Genomic DNA, 18,651 nt, shown 5'->3' with positions numbered 1-18,651 from the left:
AGGGAGATATCGTTTCAACATTGTGGGCAGTGATTTAGAACTGGAATTCCTCATAACTTCTCATTGAGGGTGGTGATCGCTAGAATTCTCCGCCCCAAAAGGTTGTGGAGGCCAGATCATCGGGAAAGCAGCCAACATACTCAAAAACTCTTCCCACCCTTGCTTCATCTCCACCAGGCAGAAGATGCACAAACTCAGAAGCAGGCACAACCAGGCTCAAGGACAGCTTCTATCCTGCTGGCATGTGACTCCAAAAAGAACTCTTCAGTGACAAGAATGAAGTATTGATTTCTCAATGGCTCTTACACCTTACTGCACGTCTGTACTGGATATTCTCTGACACTGTAACACGTTATGCTACATTCTGTTATTGGTTTTCCCTTTCTACTACCTCAATGCAAAGGGAACCATTTGTCCAGAAGACAGGCAAAGGAACATCTTTCACTGTCTCAGTACGTGTGACAATAATAGACTGGTGAATGTTCACTTAAAGGGGAGGTAGATACATGTTTGGAAGAATTGAGGCCTGGGCATAGTAGAGGGGATGAGGTCCACTTCAGCATGAACATGTAGAATGGTGGAGGCAGGTTTAAGGGGCAAATGACCTTTTGCCACCCCTACCAATGTGTCCTGCTAACAGTGTCTTGGAACTATTCTTCTAGGTAGACTAAAGAGTTAAATTATTGCTCTCTTTGCAAAATCTGGCTTGTATTCCCTCGAGTGCACAATGTCAAGCAGGTGAAACAATCAAGGTGGTGAAGAGATTCAATAGGGCAGAAAAAAAAGAGAGATTATTTCTGCCACTGGGTAAGTTAGGAGACATAATATTGAAGTTAAAGCAAGAGACTCTGTAAAACGAAACAAGGTTTTGTGCATTCAGTCAAAAGCTGGTAGAGATGTGGCTGGTAGGGATCTCTCTCCAGGAGGTGGACTCCTCTGGATTGGAACCATCAGGTTTTTGTTGAAGTATGTTTGAGTGACGTGGAGCCTAGGCAGTTAAATGGAATGAAAATACAGAGCAGCAGTGATCTAAATGAGTATCAGAATAGTCTCTGGGGCTGAACAGCTTCTAACTATTTGATCACTGTGAAGGTTTCTTTTTGAGAGCATCACAGAGCATGTTCTTCTCATGATGATCTGCAATTCCTTTTCAAAAAAGGAACTGTTCTCACTTATAAGGTGCCAGGTAGTTTTGATGACTCCACTGAAGTTTACAATAGTGAGGGAACAATGGTTTGGATGTCAAGTTATTATATTTACAGCTGTCGGGAGATCACTCATTCTTTCTCCAGTCCCATCGGAAAAACACAGATGAAGACTTCCTTCAGTAAGCAGTGTATTGTTGAAACATTTGCTCAGCTATAATTACCCTGGAATGTTCACCACTTGTCACATTTGGATGTGTAATTAATACCCGTAGCCAGCACCGTGGTGAAGTGTTTCCCATGGGAACAGCTAGCTGACAGACATGTACTGTACGTAGCCAGGAATTAGTTCATTCCATAGCATTGCTTCACAGTGTACCCAAGGAAGGAGCAGCCTTTGTCAGGCTGACTCATAATTGGACCTAGCCCTGCTAGCTACGCTTCAGTTCAGAGAAAGTAGGAGCCTGATCAGCACTGCTGTCAGAAACAGCCAAGGCAGCAGAGATTTCTCTGGCAGCCTGAGCTGTCCTGGAGGAGATGGGACCATGAGTCAACTGCAAGTTTCAACAGATGCTCACCATCCAGACCATGCCACCTTCCCGCAGATGGTGTCGGGTAGAAGGTACAGAAGCCTGAAGTCCCACACCAACAGGTTCAAAAACAGCTACCTCCCTTCAGCCATTCTGTTCTTGTACCAACCCACAAACTTAATCACTACCTCAGTATAACGACCTATGATAACTTTGCTCTAAAATGGATTTTGTGGTAGTGTTCAATGGTGCTTTTTCTTGTAAAAATGATGTACAATTTATTTTAATTTGTTTTCCTTGTGTATCTGATCCCATATACTTGTGATACTGCTGAAACTTTCACATTGCATCTGTGTATACATGTACTTGTGCATGTGGCATTAAACTCACAACTCGAGTCCTAGCCGACATTTGATCTGATCCAAGATTTCATGATGTATCTCCCATTGTGCAGCTCAGCAAACTTCCTGCACCAGCATTCCACTTTTAAAATAGAATATAGAACAATGCAACACAGGAACAGGTCCTTTAGTTTAAATGATTCTATTTGCCTGCACAAGATCTATATCCCTTCATTCCCTGTCTGTCCAAAATCCTATTAAACATTGCAAGCCTCATTCTCATTTTCCTTAACGTAACCTCCTTCAGCCTTAAGACCATGTAACTTCCTCTAACTCTAACATGCTTTAGAAACTCCTGTAACCCTACAGCCATCATATAACCTACCCCATCTTCACAAATCTGCATTTATTCTCCTTCATCCACCTAACTTCCTCCTACTTGGCTCTTTACATCATCTCCTCCAGCCTTATAACCCTCTGTGTAACTTTCCAGACTCACAGTTGTCTACCAAACCACCTCCAGAATTATAAGCCTCCATATACTCCAGCCATACTGTCTTCCCTGACATTTAGCCAGAGCTCCAGGCAACTTTGCCTGGTTTACAACGCTCCAGGTAAACAAACCCCTCCAGTCTTGTTCTCTGCACGTCCATCCACTCACATAATCTCCTTCAGTTCTGCAATCCTACATGTAACCTCTCCCAGACCCAAAGTGTGTATTCAACCACCAGCCGTGATCTTCTCCAGTGCTACAATCCCTGCATCTTCTACACTCACCATTCCAGCTGCGGAACATTTCCTAGTTTTGTCTCTCCCCAGTGGCCATATCCTCAGCTGCTTTATACTATCAAGGAGGTGATACAGGAGCCCAAAGACTCACACTCAGCATTGAAGGAACAGCTTCTTCCCCTCAGCAATCAGATTCCTGAACAGTCTATGAACACTACCTCATTATTATCTTTATCATTATTTATTTATTCTTGTAATTTGTACCTTGCAATGTATTGCTGCCATACAACAACAAAATTCTTGAAAAATGTCAGTGATATAAAGCTGATTGTGACTGGCCAATAGCTCTGAAATTTTCATCAGCTTTTTCTTTCTCTCCATTTCATTCCTTCCTCCTTTAGGAAGCTCCTTCATCACTATGATCACGCTATGTAGCTTGATGTGAAAGCTTATTTACGCTCCTTTGCACTGTGACCCTTACATAGACATTTGACTCGGCTCTGTAAATGTCAGTCATTGGTGACTGATTGTCCGGAGATACAAGGCTGGGAAGTTATGCCAACTCTGAGCATGTTCCATTGAGCAGTCTGGCTAAATGATTGGTGACGAACATGATAAATGGAACAATCTGGGAAAAATGTGAAGTTATCTTTGTCACAGAGAAAAGAAAGGCTGAGCTTTCCTTAAATGTTGAGAGATTGAAAGGTTATGTGGTGCAGAGGAACAGGCTGGTATGTCTTTGTTCAGCTAGCAGCTGGGAAGGTAAATTAGCTTTCATTGTAAGAAGTCTTGAGTATGAGGGAAGAGGTACCCTGTACCAATTATACAGGGACTTGTCTAGACCAGGTCTGACCTCTTTACCTCAGGGAGGGTATACCTGCAATAGGGGGAGTGCAGTGAAGTTCAGCAGGTGGATTGTTCTAGACTCCCCTATCATGGGACAAAGATTTTGTCCTTCCACATTTTCTATGCCCATCATGATTTTACATACCTCCATAAAGATCACCTCTCAGCTTCCAGTCGTCTAAGCCCAGTAACATCCTCGTGAATCTTTCCACCTTAATAAAATCCTCTCTATAGATGGGTGATCAGAAAGGCACACTATGTATCCTGTTACTTTAAAGCTAAACATAAGTAAGGGAGGAATTTTGTAAATGTCAAAATGCACCTTTGAGCAGTTTGATGTTAAACCATCAGAACAAAACGGGAGGATTTTGAATTGGAGTTTTGCATTCATGGGGCTGAGCGTCTGATTTTGCTGGCAAGGCACTGGTAATGTTTCCTGCTGGTGCTCGGTGTCCAGTTAATGAGATTCTTTCTTGGGGCGTCCCTGTGGATGTCTAAAGTGCATTGTGCAGAATGAGCAACTGTCTCATAAATAAAACAACTGACCAGCCAGATGGAATTACTTAGTCAAAATATTTCTATGCACGTTGATAAAATAAGAACCAGATCACAGGCCTATAAGTTTACCCAAAAGGTGGCAGATCTGTGGAGTTCATTGTCACTGATGGCTGCAAATCCCATATCATTAGGTATATTTAAAGCAGAGGTTGATTGTTTCTTGATTAATGAGGGTGTCCAAGATTACTGGAAGAAGGCAGGAGAAGAAGGTTGAAAGGGAATAATAAATTAGCCATGATCGAATTGCAGAGCAGATTCGATGGGCTGAATGGCATAATTCTGTTCCTATGGCTCCTGGTCTAAGTGGTTTAGTAATGACTCTTGCAACGACTAATTGAGGCAACATGTCACTCCCAAGTTTCTGTCTGTCATGTTAAGTGACATTGCCTCTCAACTGATCTTCAGCCAATCGTGTGATGTTGCTCAGTTTTTCAGGTTTAGAACAACCGATTCAAGGACACACTCTAGAAACACTCTCCAGGGAAGAACCAGTGCAGGTGCTTCCTGTCAGATGAGCTATTAAGCTGCACTCTCAGGAATCTTAAAGTTCCCATCTCATGGTTGTAAAGCGCAAGAACTGCATGAGGCAACTTCACTACCCAGGGTGACACCATTGTTGGTCTAAGATGACAAGGAGAACTCACTGCCATTCATTCTGAAACTGAGACATTTATCTTGCTGTCAAATGCGACATCTTCCTGTGCTTGGGAAATACTTTTAGCTATCTGTGATGAAAGTCAGAGTTGAAAGGCAGAGTGAAGTGATGGTGTTAAATGGCGACTCCATTGCTTGCATCTTTGGAAACAGCTCTATTTCTATCTTTGACATTTTTTTTTCCTTTTCGAGGTTCTTTTGAAGCCCCTGACCTGGAGTTCCACGCTGACTTTGGTTTGTTGCGGGAATGGGACCCGCCCTCGGGGCCTCGTGACCGGCCGCTTTTTGGTAACCCAAGATTAGCATGCCTTCGGGGTGCCGGATTGCCATGGCTCTGGATTCGATGGCGGTAACCCTGACTGAGGCATCGCAGGAGAACATGGAACACTGAGGCAGCAGGATAGCTGCCGTGGGCTGTGTATCCAGGGACCCGAGCCCTTTGGGCGCAGAGCTCAGAAAAAGCAATGCAATGGACTTCTAACACCATAAATCAGCGAGTTGTTTGTTATGTCTCCCCTCTCGCTGTGAAACAGGGACACCTCTTTTCCCCTTATTAGGGAGAGAGAGAGCCAGTGGTATGTTGAATTACCAGATGAACAAGTACTCTTTGGGGTACTGCAAGTCTGTGTCTTTATTGTTGCTTTGCTGTACATTTGAGTGCTCGGTGGGGGGTGTCGATGCTTTTATTCTGGTTGGGGAGGGGGGGGTTTACCTTGCTGTACATTTGAGTGCTCGGTGGGGGGGTGTCGATGCTTTTATTCTGGTTGGGGAGGGAGGGGGGGTTTTACCTTGCTGTACATTTGAGTGCTCGGTGGGGGGTGCAGATGTTTTTATTCTGGTTGGGGAGGGGGGGGTTTTGCCTTGCTGTACATTTGAGTGCTCGGTGGGGGGTGTCGATGCTTTTATTCTGGTAGGGGAGGGGGGGTTTACCTTGCTGTACATTTGAGTGCTCGGTGGGGGGTGTCGATGCTTTTATTCTGGTTGGGGAGGGGGGGGGGTTTTGCCTTGCTGTACATTTGAGTGCTCGGTGGGGGGTGCTGATGCTTTTATTCTGGTTGGGGAGGGGGGGTTTTGCCTTGCTGTACATTTGAGTGCTCGGTGGGGGGTGTCGATGCTTTTATTCTGGTTGGGGAGGGGGGGGGTTTACCTTGCTGTACATTTGAGTGCTCGGTGGGGGGTGTCGATGCTGTTATTCTGGTTGTGGAGGGGGGGTTTACCTTGCTGTACATTTGAGTGCTCGGTGGGGGGTGTTGATGCTTTTATTCTGGTTGGGGAGGGGGGGGGTTTACCTTGCTGTACATTTGAGTGCTCGGTGGGGGGGTGTCGATGCTTTTATTCTGGTTGGGGAGGGGGGGGTTTTGCCTTGCTGTACATTTGAGTGCTCGGTGGGGGGTGTCGATGCTTTTATTCTGGTTGGAGGGGGGGGGTTTTGCCTTGCTGTACATTAGAGTGCTCGGTGGGGGGTGTCGATGCTTTTATTCTGGTTGGGGAGGGGGGGGGTTTTGCTGCCTTGCTGTACATTTGAGTGCTCGGTGGGGGGTGTCGATGCTTTTATTCTGGTTGGGGGGGGGGTTTTGCCTTGCTGTACATTTGAGTGCTCGGTGGGGGGGTGTCGATGCTTTTATTCTGGTTGGGGAGGGGGGGATTTTGCCTTGCTGTACATTTGAGTGCTCGGTGGGGGGGTGTCGATGCTTTTATTCTGGTTGGGGAGGGGGGGGTTTTGCCTTGCTGTACATTTGAGTGCTCGGTGGGGGGTGTCGATGCTTTTATTCTGGTTGGGGAGGGGGGGATTTTGCCTTGCTGTACATTTGAGTGCTCGGTGGGGGGTGTCGATGCTTTTATTCTGGTTGGGGAGGGGGGGGGGGTTTTGCCTTGCTGTACATTTGAGTGCTCGGTGGGGGGTGTCGATGCTTTTATTCTGGTTGGGGAGGGGGGGATTTTGCCTTGCTGTACATTTGAGTGCTCGGTGGGGGGTGTCGATGCTTTTATTCTGGTTGGGGAGGGGGGGTTTGCCTTGCTGTACATTTGAGTGCTCGGTGGGGGGTGTCGATGCTTTTATTCTGGTTGGGGGGGGGGTTTTGCCTTGCTGTACATTTGAGTGCTCGGTGGGGGGTGTCGATGCTTTTATTCTGGTTGGGGAGGGGGGGGGGTTTTGCCTTGCTGTACATTTGAGTGCTCGGTGGGGGGTGTCGATGCTTTTATTCTGGTTGGGGAGGGGAGGGGGGGTTTGCCTTGCTGTACATTTGAGTGCTCGGTGGGGGGGTGTCGATGCTTTTATTCTGGTTGGGGGGGGGGTTTTGCCTTGCTGTACATTTGAGTGCTCGGTGGGGGGTGTCGATGCTTTTATTCTGGTTGGGGGGGGGGTTTTGCCTTGCTGTACATTTGAGTGCTCGGTGGGGGGTGTCGATGCTTTTATTCTGGTTGGGGAGGGGGGGGGGTTTTGCCTTGCTGTACATTTGAGTGCTCGGTGGGGGGGTGTCGATGCTTTTATTCTGGTTGGGGAGGGGGGGGGGTTTTGCCTTGCTGTACATTTGAGTGCTCGGTGGGGGGTGTCGATGCTTTTATTCTGGTTGGGGGGGGGTTTTGCCTTGCTGTACATTTGAGTGCTCGGTGGGGGGTGTCGATGCTTTTATTCTGGTTGGGGAGGGGGGGGGTTTTGCCTTGCTGTACATTTGAGTGCTCGGTGGGGGGTGTCGATGCTTTTATTCTGGTTGGGGAGGGGGGGGGGTTTTGCCTTGCTGTACATTTGAGTGCTCGGTGGGGGGGTGTCGATGCTTTTATTCTGGTTGGGGGGGGTTTACCTTGCTGTACATTTGAGTGCTCGGTGGGGGGTGTCGATGCTTTTATTCTGGTTGGGGAGGGGGGGGGGGTTTACCTTGCTGTACATTTGAGTGCTCGGTGGGGGGTGTCGATGCTTTTATTCTGGTTGGGGGGGGTTTACCTTGCTGTACATTTGAGTGCTCGGTGGGGGGTGTCGATGCTTTTATTCTGGTTGGGGAGGGGGGGTTTTGCCTTGCTGTACATTTGAGTGCTCGGTGGGGGGTGTCGATGCTTTTATTCTGGTTGGGGAGGGGGGGGGGGTTTTGCCTTGCTGTACATTTGAGTGCTCGGTGGGGGGGTGTCGATGCTTTTATTCTGGTTGGGGAGGGGGGGGGTTTGCCTTGCTGTACATTTGAGTGCTCGGTGGGGGGTGTCGATGCTTTTATTCTGGTTGGGGGGGGGTTTGCCTTGCTGTACATTTGAGTGCTCGGTGGGGGGTGTCGATGCTTTTATTCTGGTTGGGGAGGGGGGGGTTTTGCCTTGCTGTACATTTGAGTGCTCGGTGGGGGGTGTCGATGCTTTTATTCTGGTTGGGGAGGGGGGGGGGTTTGCCTTGCTGTACATTTGAGTGCTCGGTGGGGGGTGTCGATGCTTTTATTCTGGTTGGGGAGGGGGGGGGTTTTGCCTTGCTGTACATTTGAGTGCTCGGTGGGGGGTGTCGATGCTTTTATTCTGGTTGGGGAGGGAGGGGGGGGGTTTTGCTTGCTGTACATTTGAGTGCTCGGTGGGGGGTGTCGATGTTTTTATTCTGGTTGGGGAGGGGGGGGGTTTTGCCTTGCTGTACATTTGAGTGCTCGGTGGGGGGTGTCGATGCTTTTATTCTGGTTGGGGAGGGAGGGGGGGTTTTGCCTTGCTGAACATTTGAGTGCTCGGTGGGGGGTGTCGATGTTTTTATTCTGGTTGGGGAGGGGGGGGGTTTTGCCTTGCTGTACATTTGAGTGCTCGGTGGGGGGGTGTCGATGCTTTTTATTCTGGTTGGGGGGGGGGGTTTTGCCTTGCTGTACATTTGAGTGCTCGGTGGGGGGTGTCGATGTTTTTATTCTGGTTGGGGAGGGGGGGGGTTTTGCCTTGCTGTACATTTGAGTGCTCGGTGGGGGGGTGTCGATGCTTTTATTCTGGTTGGGGGGGGGGGGTTTTTGCCTTGCTGTACATTTGAGTGCTCGGTGGGGGGTGTCGATGCTTTTATTCTGGTTGGGGAGGGAGGGTTTTGCCTTGCTGTACATTTGAGTGCTCGGTGGGGGGTGTCGATGCTTTTATTCTGGTTGGGGAGGGGGGGGGGTTTGCCTTGCTGTACATTTGAGTGCTCGGTGGGGGGTGTCGATGCTTTTATTCTGGTTGGGGAGGGAGGGTTTTGCCTTGCTGTACATTTGAGTGCTCGGTGGGGGGTGTCGATGCTTTTATTCTGGTTGGGGGGGGTTTACCTTGCTGTACATTTGAGTGCTCGGTGGGGGGTGTCGATGCTTTTATTCTGGTTGGGGGGGGGGTTTTACCTTGCTGTACATTTGAGTGCTCGGTGGGGGGGTGTCGATGCTTTTATTCTGGTTGGGGGGGGGTTTGCCTTGCTGTACATTTGAGTGCTCGGTGGGGGGTGTCGATGCTTTTATTCTGGTTGGGGAGGGGGGGGTTTACCTTGCTGTACATTTGAGTGCTCGGTGGGGGGTGTCGATGCTTTTATTCTGGTTGGGGAGGGGGGGGTTTTGCCTTGCTGTACATTTGAGTGCTCGGTGGGGGGTGTCGATGCTTTTATTCTGGTTGGGGAGGGGGGGGGCTTTTGCCTTGCTGTACATTTGAGTGCTCGGTGGGGGGTGTCGATGCTTTTATTCTGGTTGGGGAGGGGGGGGTTTTGCTGCCTTGCTGTACATTTGAGTGCTCGGTGGGGGGTGTCGATGCTTTTATTCTGGTTGGGGAGGGGGGGGTTTTGCCTTGCTGTACATTTGAGTGCTCGGTGGGGGGGTGTCGATGCTTTTATTCTGGTTGGGGGGGGGGGGGTTTTTGCCTTGCTGTACATTTGAGTGCTCGGTGGGGGGTGTCGATGCTTTTATTCTGGTTGGGGAGGGGGGGGTTTACCTTGCTGTACATTTGAGTGCTCGGTGGGGGGGTGTCGATGCTTTTATTCTGGTTGGGGAGGGGGGGGTTTGCCTTGCTGTACATTTGAGTGCTCGGTGGGGGGTGTCGATGCTTTTATTCTGGTTGGGGGGGGGGGTTTTTGCCTTGCTGTACATTTGAGTGCTCGGTGGGGGGTGTCGATGCTTTTATTCTGGTTGGGGAGGGAGGGTTTTGCCTTGCTGTACATTTGAGTGCTCGGTGGGGGGTGTCGATGCTTTTATTCTGGTTGGGGGGGGGGGGTTTTTGCCTTGCTGTACATTTGAGTGCTCGGTGGGGGGTGTCGATGCTTTTATTCTGTTTGGGGAGGGGGGGGTTTACCTTGCTGTACATTTGAGTGCTCGGTGGGGGGGTGTCGATGCTTTTATTCTGGTTGGGGAGGGGGGGGGGGTTTACCTTGCTGTACATTTGAGTGCTCGGTGGGGGGTGTCGATGCTTTTATTCTGGTTGGGGAGGGGGGGGGTTTGCCTTGCTGTACATTTGAGTGCTCGGTGGGGGGTGTCGATGCTTTTATTCTGGTTGGGGAGGGGGGGGTTTTGCCTTGCTGTACATTTGAGTGCTCGGTGGGGGGGTGTCGATGCTTTTATTCTGGTTGGGGGGGGGGGGTTTTTGCCTTGCTGTACATTTGAGTGCTCGGTGGGGGGTGTCGATGCTTTTATTCTGTTTGGGGAGGGGGGGGGTTTACCTTGCTGTACATTTGAGTGCTCGGTGGGGGGGTGTCGATGCTTTTATTCTGGTTGGGGAGGGGGGGGGGTTTACCTTGCTGTACATTTGAGTGCTCGGTGGGGGGTGTCGATGCTTTTATTCTGGTTGGGGAGGGGGGGGGTTTGCCTTGCTGTACATTTGAGTGCTCGGTGGGGGGTGTCGATGCTTTTATTCTGGTTGGGGAGGGGGGGGGGTTTACCTTGCTGTACATTTGAGTGCTCGGTGGGGGGGTGTCGATGCTTTTATTCTGGTTGGGGAGGGGGGGGGTTTTGCCTTGCTGTACATTTGAGTGCTCGGTGGGGGGTGTCGATGCTTTTATTCTGGTTGGGGAGGGGGGGGGGTTTACCTTGCTGTACATTTGAGTGCTCGGTGGGGGGGTGTCGATGCTGTTATTCTGGTTGGGGAGGGGGGGGGTTTTGCCTTGCTGTACATTTGAGTGCTCGGTGGGGGGTGTCGATGCTTTTATTCTGGTTGGGGAGGGGGGGGGGGTTTACCTTGCTGTACATTTGAGTGCTCGGTGGGGGGTGTCGATGCTGTTATTCTGGTTGGGGAGGGGGGGGGTTTTGCCTTGCTGTACATTTGAGTGCTCGGTGGGGGGTGTCGATGCTTTTATTCTGGTTGGGGGGGGGGGGGTTTTGCCTTGCTGTACATTTGAGTGCTCGGTGGGGGGTGTCGATGCTTTTATTCTGGTTGGGGAGGGGGGGGTTTACCTTGCTGTACATTTGAGTGCTCGGTGGGGGGTGTCGATGCTTTTATTCTGGTTGGGGAGGGGGGGGGGGTTTACCTTGCTGTACATTTGAGTGCTCGGTGGGGGGTGTCGATGCTGTTATTCTGGTTGGGGAGGGGGGGGGTTTTGCCTTGCTGTACATTTGAGTGCTCGGTGGGGGGGTGTCGATGCTTTTATTCTGGTTGGGGGTGGGGGGGTTTTGCCTTGCTGTACATTTGAGTGCTCGGTGGGGGGGTGTCGATGCTTTTATTCTGGTTGGGGAGGGGGGGGGTTTTGCCTTGCTGTACATTTGAGTGCTCGGTGGGGGGGTGTCGATGCTTTTATTCTGGTTGGGGAGGGGGGGGGTTTTACCTTGCTGTACATTTGAGTGCTCGGTGGGGGGTGTCGATGCTTTTATTCTGGTTGGGGAGGGGGGGGGGGGTTTTGCCTTGCTGTACATTTGAGTGCTCGGTGGGGGGTGTCGATGCTTTTATTCTGGTTGGGGAGGGGGGGGGTTTTGCCTTGCTGTACATTTGAGTGCTCGGTGGGGGGTGTCGATGCTTTTATTCTGGTTGTGGGGGGTTTTGCCTTGCTGTACATTTGAGTGCTCGGTGGGGGGTGTCGATGCTTTTATTCTGGTTGGGGAGGGGGGGGTTTTGCCTTGCTGTACATTTGAGTGCTCGGTGGGGGGGTGTCGATGCTTTTATTCTGGTTGGGGAGGGGGGGGTTTTGCCTTGCTGTACATTTGAGTGCTCGGTGGGGGGTGTCGATGCTTTTATTCTGGTTGGGGAGGGGGGATTTTGCCTTGCTGTACATTTGAGTGCTCGGTGGGGGGTGTCGATGCTTTTATTCTGGTTGTGGGGGGGTTTTGCCTTGCTGTACATTTGAGTGCTCGGTGGGGGGTGTCGATGCTTTTATTCTGGTTGGGGAGGGGGGGGGGTTTACCTTGCTGTACATTTGAGTGCTCGGTGGGGGGGTGTCGATGCTTTTATTCTGGTTGGGGAGGGGGGGGGGGTTTGCCTTGCTGTACATTTGAGTGCTCGGTGGGGGGTGTCGATGCTTTTATTCTGGTTGGGGAGGGGGGGGGGTTTGCCTTTCTGTATATTTGAGTGCTCGGTGGGGGGGTGTCGATGCTTTTATTCTGGTTGGGGGGGGGTTTTGCCTTGCTGTACATTTGAGTGCTCGGTGGGGGGTGTCGATGCTTTTATTCTGGTTGGGGGGGGGTTTTGCCTTGCTGTACATTTGAGTGCTCGGTGGGGGGTGTCGATGCTTTTATTCTGGTTGGGGGGGGGAGGGGGGGTTTTGCCTTGCTGTACATTTGAGTGCTCGGTGGGGGGTGTCGATGCTTTTATTCTGGTTGGGGAGGGAGGGGGGGTTTTGCCTTGCTGTACATTTGAGTGCTCGGTGGGGGGTGTCGATGCTTTTATTCTGGTTGGGGAGGGAGGGGGGGTTTTGCCTTGCTGTACATTTGAGTGCTCGGTGGGGGGTGTCGATGCTTTTATTCTGGTTGGGGAGGGGGGGGGTTTTGCCTTGCTGTACATTTGAGTGCTCGGTGGGGGGTGTCGATGCTTTTATTCTGGTTGGGGAGGGGGGAGGGGGGGGTTTGCCTTGCTGTACATTTGAGTGCTCGGTGGGGGGTGTCGATGCTTTTATTCTGGTTGGGGAGGGAGGGGGGGTTTTGCCTTGCTGTACATTTGAGTGCTCGGTGGGGGGTGTCGATGCTTTTATTCTGGTTGGGGGGGGTTTTGCCTTGCTGTACATTTGAGTGCTCGGTGGGGGGTGTCGATGCTTTTATTCTGGTTGGGGGGGGTTTTGCCTTGCTGTACATTTGAGTGCTCGGTGGGGGGTGTCGATGCTTTTATTCTGGTTGGGGGGGGTTTTGCCTTGCTGTACATTTGAGTGCTCGGTGGGGGGTGTCGATGCTTTTATTCTGGTTGGGGGGGGTTTACCTTGCTGTACATTTGAGTGCTCGGTGGGGGGTGTCGATGCTTTTATTCTGGTTGGGGAGGGGGGGGGTTTGCCTTGCTGTACATTTGAGTGCTCGGTGGGGGGTGTCGATGCTTTTATTCTGGTTGGGGAGGGGGGAGGGGGGGGTTTACCTTGCTGTACATTTGAGTGCTCGGTGGGGGGTGTCGATGCTTTTATTCTGGTTGGGGAGGGGGGGGTTTTGCCTTGCTGTACATTTGAGTGCTCGGTGGGGGGTGTCGATGCTTTTATTCTGGTTGGGGAGGGGGGGGTTTTGCCTTGCTGTACATTTGAGTGCTCGGTGGGGGGTGTCGATGCTTTTATTCTGGTTGGGGAGGGGGGGGTTTTGCCTTGCTGTACATTTGAGTGCTCGGTGGGGGGTGTCGATGCTTTTATTCTGGTTGGGGAGGGGGGGGGTTTTGCCTTGCTGTACATTTGAGTGCTCGGTGGGGGGTGTCGATGCTTTTATTCTGGTTGGGGAGGGGGGGGTTTTACCTTGCTGTACATTTGAGTGCTCGGTGGGGGGTGTCGATGCTTTTATTCTGGTTGGGGAGGGGGGGTTTTGCCTTGCTGTACATTTGAGTGCTCGGTGGGGGGTGTCGATGCTTTTATTCTGGTTGGGGGGGGGGTTTTGCCTTGCTGTACATTTGAGTGCTCGGTGGGGGGGTGTCGATGCTTTTATTCTGGTTGGGGAGGGGGGGTTTACCTTGCTGTACATTTGAGTGCTCGGTGGGGGGTGTCGATGCTTTTATTCTGGTTGGGGAGGGAGGGGGGGGGTTTACCTTGCTGTACATTTGAGTGCTCGGTGGGGGGTGTCGATGCTTTTATTCTGGTTGGGGAGGGAGGGGGGGTTTTGCCTTGCTGTACATTTGAGTGCTCGGTGGGGGGTGTCGATGCTTTTATTCTGGTTGGGGGGGGGGGTTTTGCCTTGCTGTACATTTGAGTGCTCGGTGGGGGGTGTCGATGCTTTTATTCTGGTTGGGGAGGGAGGGGGGGGGTTTACCTTGCTGTACATTTGAGTGCTCGGTGGGGGGTGTCGATGCTTTTATTCTGGTTGGGGAGGGGGGGGTTTACCTTGCTGTACATTTGAGTGCTCGGTGGGGGGTGTCGATGCTTTTATTCTGGTTGGGGAGGGGGGGGGGGTTTGCCTTGCTGTACATTTGAGTGCTCGGTGGGGGGTGTCGATGCTTTTATTCTGGTTGGGGAGGGGGGGGGTTTTGCCTTGCTGTACATTTGAGTGCTCGGTGGGGGGGTGTCGATGCTTTTATTCTGGTTGGGGAGGGAGGGGGGGTTTTGCCTTGCTGTACATTTGAGTGCTCGGTGGGGGGTGTCGATGCTTTTATTCTGGTTGGGGAGGGGGGGGTTTTACCTTGCTGTACATTTGAGTGCTCGGTGGGGGGTGTCAATGCTTTTATTCTGGTTGGGGAGGGGAGGGGGGGGTTTGCCTTGCTGTACATTTGAGTGCTCGGTGGGGGGTGTCGATGCTTTTATTCTGGTTGGGGGGGGTTTACCTTGCTGTACATTTGAGTGCTCGGTGGGGGGTGTCGATGCTTTTATTCTGGTTGGGGAGGGGGGGGGTTTTGCCTTGCTGTACATTTGAGTGCTCGGTGGGGGGTGTCGATGCTTTTATTCTGGTTGGGGGGGGGTTTTGCCTTGCTGTACATTTGAGTGCTCGGTGGGGGGTGTCGATGCTTTTATTCTGGTTGGGGAGGGGAGGGTTTTGCCTTGCTGTACATTTGAGTGCTCGGTGGGGGGTGTCGATGCTTTTATTCTGGTTGGGGAGGGGGGGGCTTTTGCCTTGCTGTACATTTGAGTGCTCGGTGGGGGGTGTCGATGCTTTTATTCTGGTTGGGGAGGGGGGGTTTTGCCTTGCTGTACATTTGAGTGCTCGGTGGGGGGGTGTTGATGCTTTTATTCTGGTTGGGGAGGGGGGAGGGGGGGGTTTACCTTGCTGTACATTTGAGTGCTCGGTGGGGGGTGTCGATGCTTTTATTCTGGTTGGGGAGGGGGGGTTTTGCCTTGCTGTACATTTGAGTGCTCGGTGGGGGGTGTCGATGCATTTATTCTGGTTGGGGAGGGGGGGGTTTGCCTTGCTGTACATTTGAGTGCTCGGTGGGGGGTGTCGATGCTTTTATTCTGGTTGGGGAGGGGGGGGGTTTTACCTTGCTGTACATTTGAGTGCTCGGTGGGGGGGTGTCGATGCTTTTATTCTGGTTGGGGAGGGGAGGGGGGGTTTTGCCTTGCTGTACATTTGAGTGCTCGGTGGGGGGTGTCGATGCTTTTATTCTGGTTGGGGAGGGGGGGGGGATTTTGCCTTGCTGTACATTTGAGTGCTCGGTGGGGGGGTGTCGATGCTTTTATTCTGGTTGGGGAGGGGGGGGGGGATTTTGCCTTGCTGTACATTTGAGTGCTCGGTGGGGGGTGTCGATGCTTTTATTCTGGTTGGGGAGGGGGGGGGGGGTTTGCCTTGCTGTACATTTGAGTGCTCGGTGGGGGGTGTCGATGCTTTTATTCTGGTTGGGGAGGGAGGGGGGGTTTTGCCTTGCTGTACATTTGAGTGCTCGGTGGGGGGTGTCGATGCTTTTATTCTGGTTGGGGGGGGGGGTTTTGCCTTGCTGTACATTTGAGTGCTCGGTGGGGGGGTGTCGATGCTTTTATTCTGGTTGGGGAGGGGGGGGGGTTTGCCTTGCTGTACATTTGAGTGCTCGGTGGGGGGGTGTCGATGCTTTTATTCTGGTTGGGGAGGGAGGGGGGGGGTTTACCTTGCTGTACATTTGAGTGCTCGGTGGGGGGTGTCGATGCTTTTATTCTGGTTGGGGAGGGAGGGGGGGTTTTGCCTTGCTGTACATTTGAGTGCTCGGTGGGGGGTGTCGATGCTTTTATTCTGGTTGGGGAGGGGGGGGGTTTGCCTTGCTGTACATTTGAGTGCTCGGTGGGGGGTGTCGATGCTTTTATTCTGGTTGGGGGGGGGTTTACCTTGCTGTACATTTGAGTGCTCGGTGGGGGGGTGTCGATGTTTTTATTCTGGTTGGGGAGGGGGGGGGTTTTGCCTTGCTGTACATTTGAGTGCTCGGTGGGGGGTGTCGATGCTTTTATTCTGGTTGGGGAGGGAGGGGGGGTTTTGCCTTGCTGTACATTTGAGTGCTCGGTGGGGGGGTGTCGATGTTTTTATTCTGGTTGGGGAGGGGGGGGCTTTTGCCTTGCTGTACATTTGAGTGCTCGGTGGGGGGTGTCGATGCTTTTATTCTGGTTGGGGAGGGGGGGGGGTTTGCCTTGCTGTACATTTGAGTGCTCGGTGGGGGGTGTCGATGCTTTTATTCTGGTTGGGGAGGGGGGGTTTACCTTGCTGTACATTTGAGTGCTCGGTGGGGGGTGTTGATGCTTTTATTCTGGTTGGGGAGGGGAGGGTTTTGCCTTGCTGTACATTTGAGTGCTCGGTGGGGGGTGTCGATGCTTTTATTCTGGTTGGGGAGGGGGGGGGTTTGCCTTGCTGTACATTTGAGTGCTCGGTGGGGGGGTGTCGATGCTTTTATTCTGGTTGGGGAGGGGGGGTTTACCTTGCTGTACATTTGAGTGCTCGGTGGGGGGGTGTCGATGCATTTATTCTGGTTGGGGAGGGGGGGGGGTTTGCCTTGCTGTACATTTGAGTGCTCGGTGGGGGGTGTCGATGCTTTTATTCTGGTTGGGGAGGGGGGGTTTTGCCTTGCTGTACATTTGAGTGCTCGGTGGGGGGTGTCGATGCTTTTATTCTGGTTGGGGAGGGGGGAGGGGGGGGTTTACCTTGCTGTACATTTGAGTGCTCGGTGGGGGGGTGTTGATGCTTTTATTCTGGTTGGGGAGGGGGGAGGGGGGGGTTTACCTTGCTGTACATTTGAGTGCTCGGTGGGGGGTGTCGATGCTTTTATTCTGGTTGGGGAGGGGGGGTTTTGCCTTGCTGTACATTTGAGTGCTCGGTGGGGGGTGTCGATGCATTTATTCTGGTTGGGGAGGGGGGGGTTTGCCTTGCTGTACATTTGAGTGCTCGGTGGGGGGTGTCGATGCTTTTATTCTGGTTGGGGAGGGGGGGGGTTTTACCTTGCTGTACATTTGAGTGCTCGGTGGGGGGTGTCGATGCTTTTATTCTGGTTGGGGAGGGGGGGGTTTTGCCTTGCTGTACATTTGAGTGCTCGGTGGGGGGTGTCGATGCTTTTATTCTGGTTGGGGAGGGGGGGGGTTTTACCTTGCTGTACATTTGAGTGCTCGGTGGGGGGGTGTCGATGCTGTTATTCTGGTTGGGGAGGGGGGGGTTTTGCCTTGCTGTACATTTGAGTGCTCGGTGGGGGGTGTCGATGCTTTTATTCTGGTTGGGGGTGGGGGGGTTTTGCCTTGCTGTACATTTGAGTGCTCGGTGGGGGGTGTCGATGCTTTTATTCTGGTTGGGGAGGGGGGGGTTTTGCCTTGCTGTACATTTGAGTGCTCGGTGGGGGGTGTCGATGCTTTTATTCTGGTTGGGGAGGGGGGTTTACCTTGCTGTACATTTGAGTGCTCGGTGGGGGGTGTCGATGCTTTTATTCTGGTTGGGGAGGGGGGGGTTTTGCCTTGCTGTACATTTGAGTGCTCGGTGGGGGGTGTCGATGCTTTTATTCTGGTTGGGGAGGGGGGGTTTACCTTGCTGTACATTTGAAGTGCTCGGTGGGGGGTGTCGATGCTTTTATTCTGGTTGGGGAGGGGGGGGTTTTACCTTGCTGTACATTTGAGTGCTCGGTGGGGGGTGTCGATGCTTTTATTCTGGTTGGGGAGGGGGGGGGGGGTTTTGCCTTGCTGTACATTTGAGTGCTCGGTGGGGGGTGTCGATGCTTTTATTCTGGTTGGGGAGGGGGGGGTTTTGCCTTGCTGTACATTTGAGTGCTCGGTGGGGGTGTCGATGCTTTTATTCTGGTTGGGGAGGGGGGATTTTGCCTTGCTGTACATTTGAGTGCTCGGTGGGGGGGTGTCGATGCTTTTATTCTGGTTGTGGGGGGTTTTGCCTTGCTGTACATTTGAGTGCTCGGTGGGGGGTGTCGATGCTTTTATTCTGGTTGGGGAGGGGGGGGTTTTGCCTTGCTGTACATTTGAGTGCTCGGTGGGGGGTGTCGATGCTTTTATTCTGGTTGGGGAGGGGGGGGTTTTGCCTTGCTGTACATTTGAGTGCTCGGTGGGGGGTGTCGATGCTTTTATTCTGGTTGGGGAGGGGGGGGGGTTTTGCCTTGCTGTACATTTGAGTGCTCGGTGGGGGGTGTCGATGCTTTTATTCTGGTTGGGGAGGGGGGGGGTTTACCTTGCTGTACATTTGAGTGCTCGGTGGGGGGTGTCGATGCTTTTATTCTGGTTGGGGAGGGGGGGGGGTTTGCCTTGCTGTACATTTGAGTGCTCGGTGGGGGGTGTCGATGCTTTTATTCTGGTTGGGGAGGGGGGGGTTTGCCTTTCTGTACATTTGAGTGCTCGGTGGGGGGTGTCGATGCTTTTATTCTGGTTGGGGGGGGTTTTGCCTTGCTGTACATTTGAGTGCTCGGTGGGGGGTGTCGATGCTT

At 52.1% G+C, this 18,651-nt stretch overlaps 1 protein-coding gene across 7 annotated transcripts in view; it reads right to left on the bottom strand.

Moving 5' to 3' along the window:
- LOC140740028 (phospholipid phosphatase-related protein type 3-like) overlaps positions 1–18,651 on the bottom strand; it is a 144,360-nt gene that overhangs the window by 4,473 nt on the left and 121,236 nt on the right. The gene's annotated exons all lie outside the window — the stretch shown is intronic.

The sequence above is a fragment of the Hemitrygon akajei genome, chromosome 16, assembly GCF_048418815.1.
Source record: "Hemitrygon akajei chromosome 16, sHemAka1.3, whole genome shotgun sequence".
Taxonomy (NCBI): Eukaryota; Metazoa; Chordata; class Chondrichthyes; order Myliobatiformes; family Dasyatidae; genus Hemitrygon; species Hemitrygon akajei.
The sequence above is the reverse complement of the archived record's forward strand: the minus strand, read 5'-3'. Positions and strand labels throughout refer to the sequence as shown.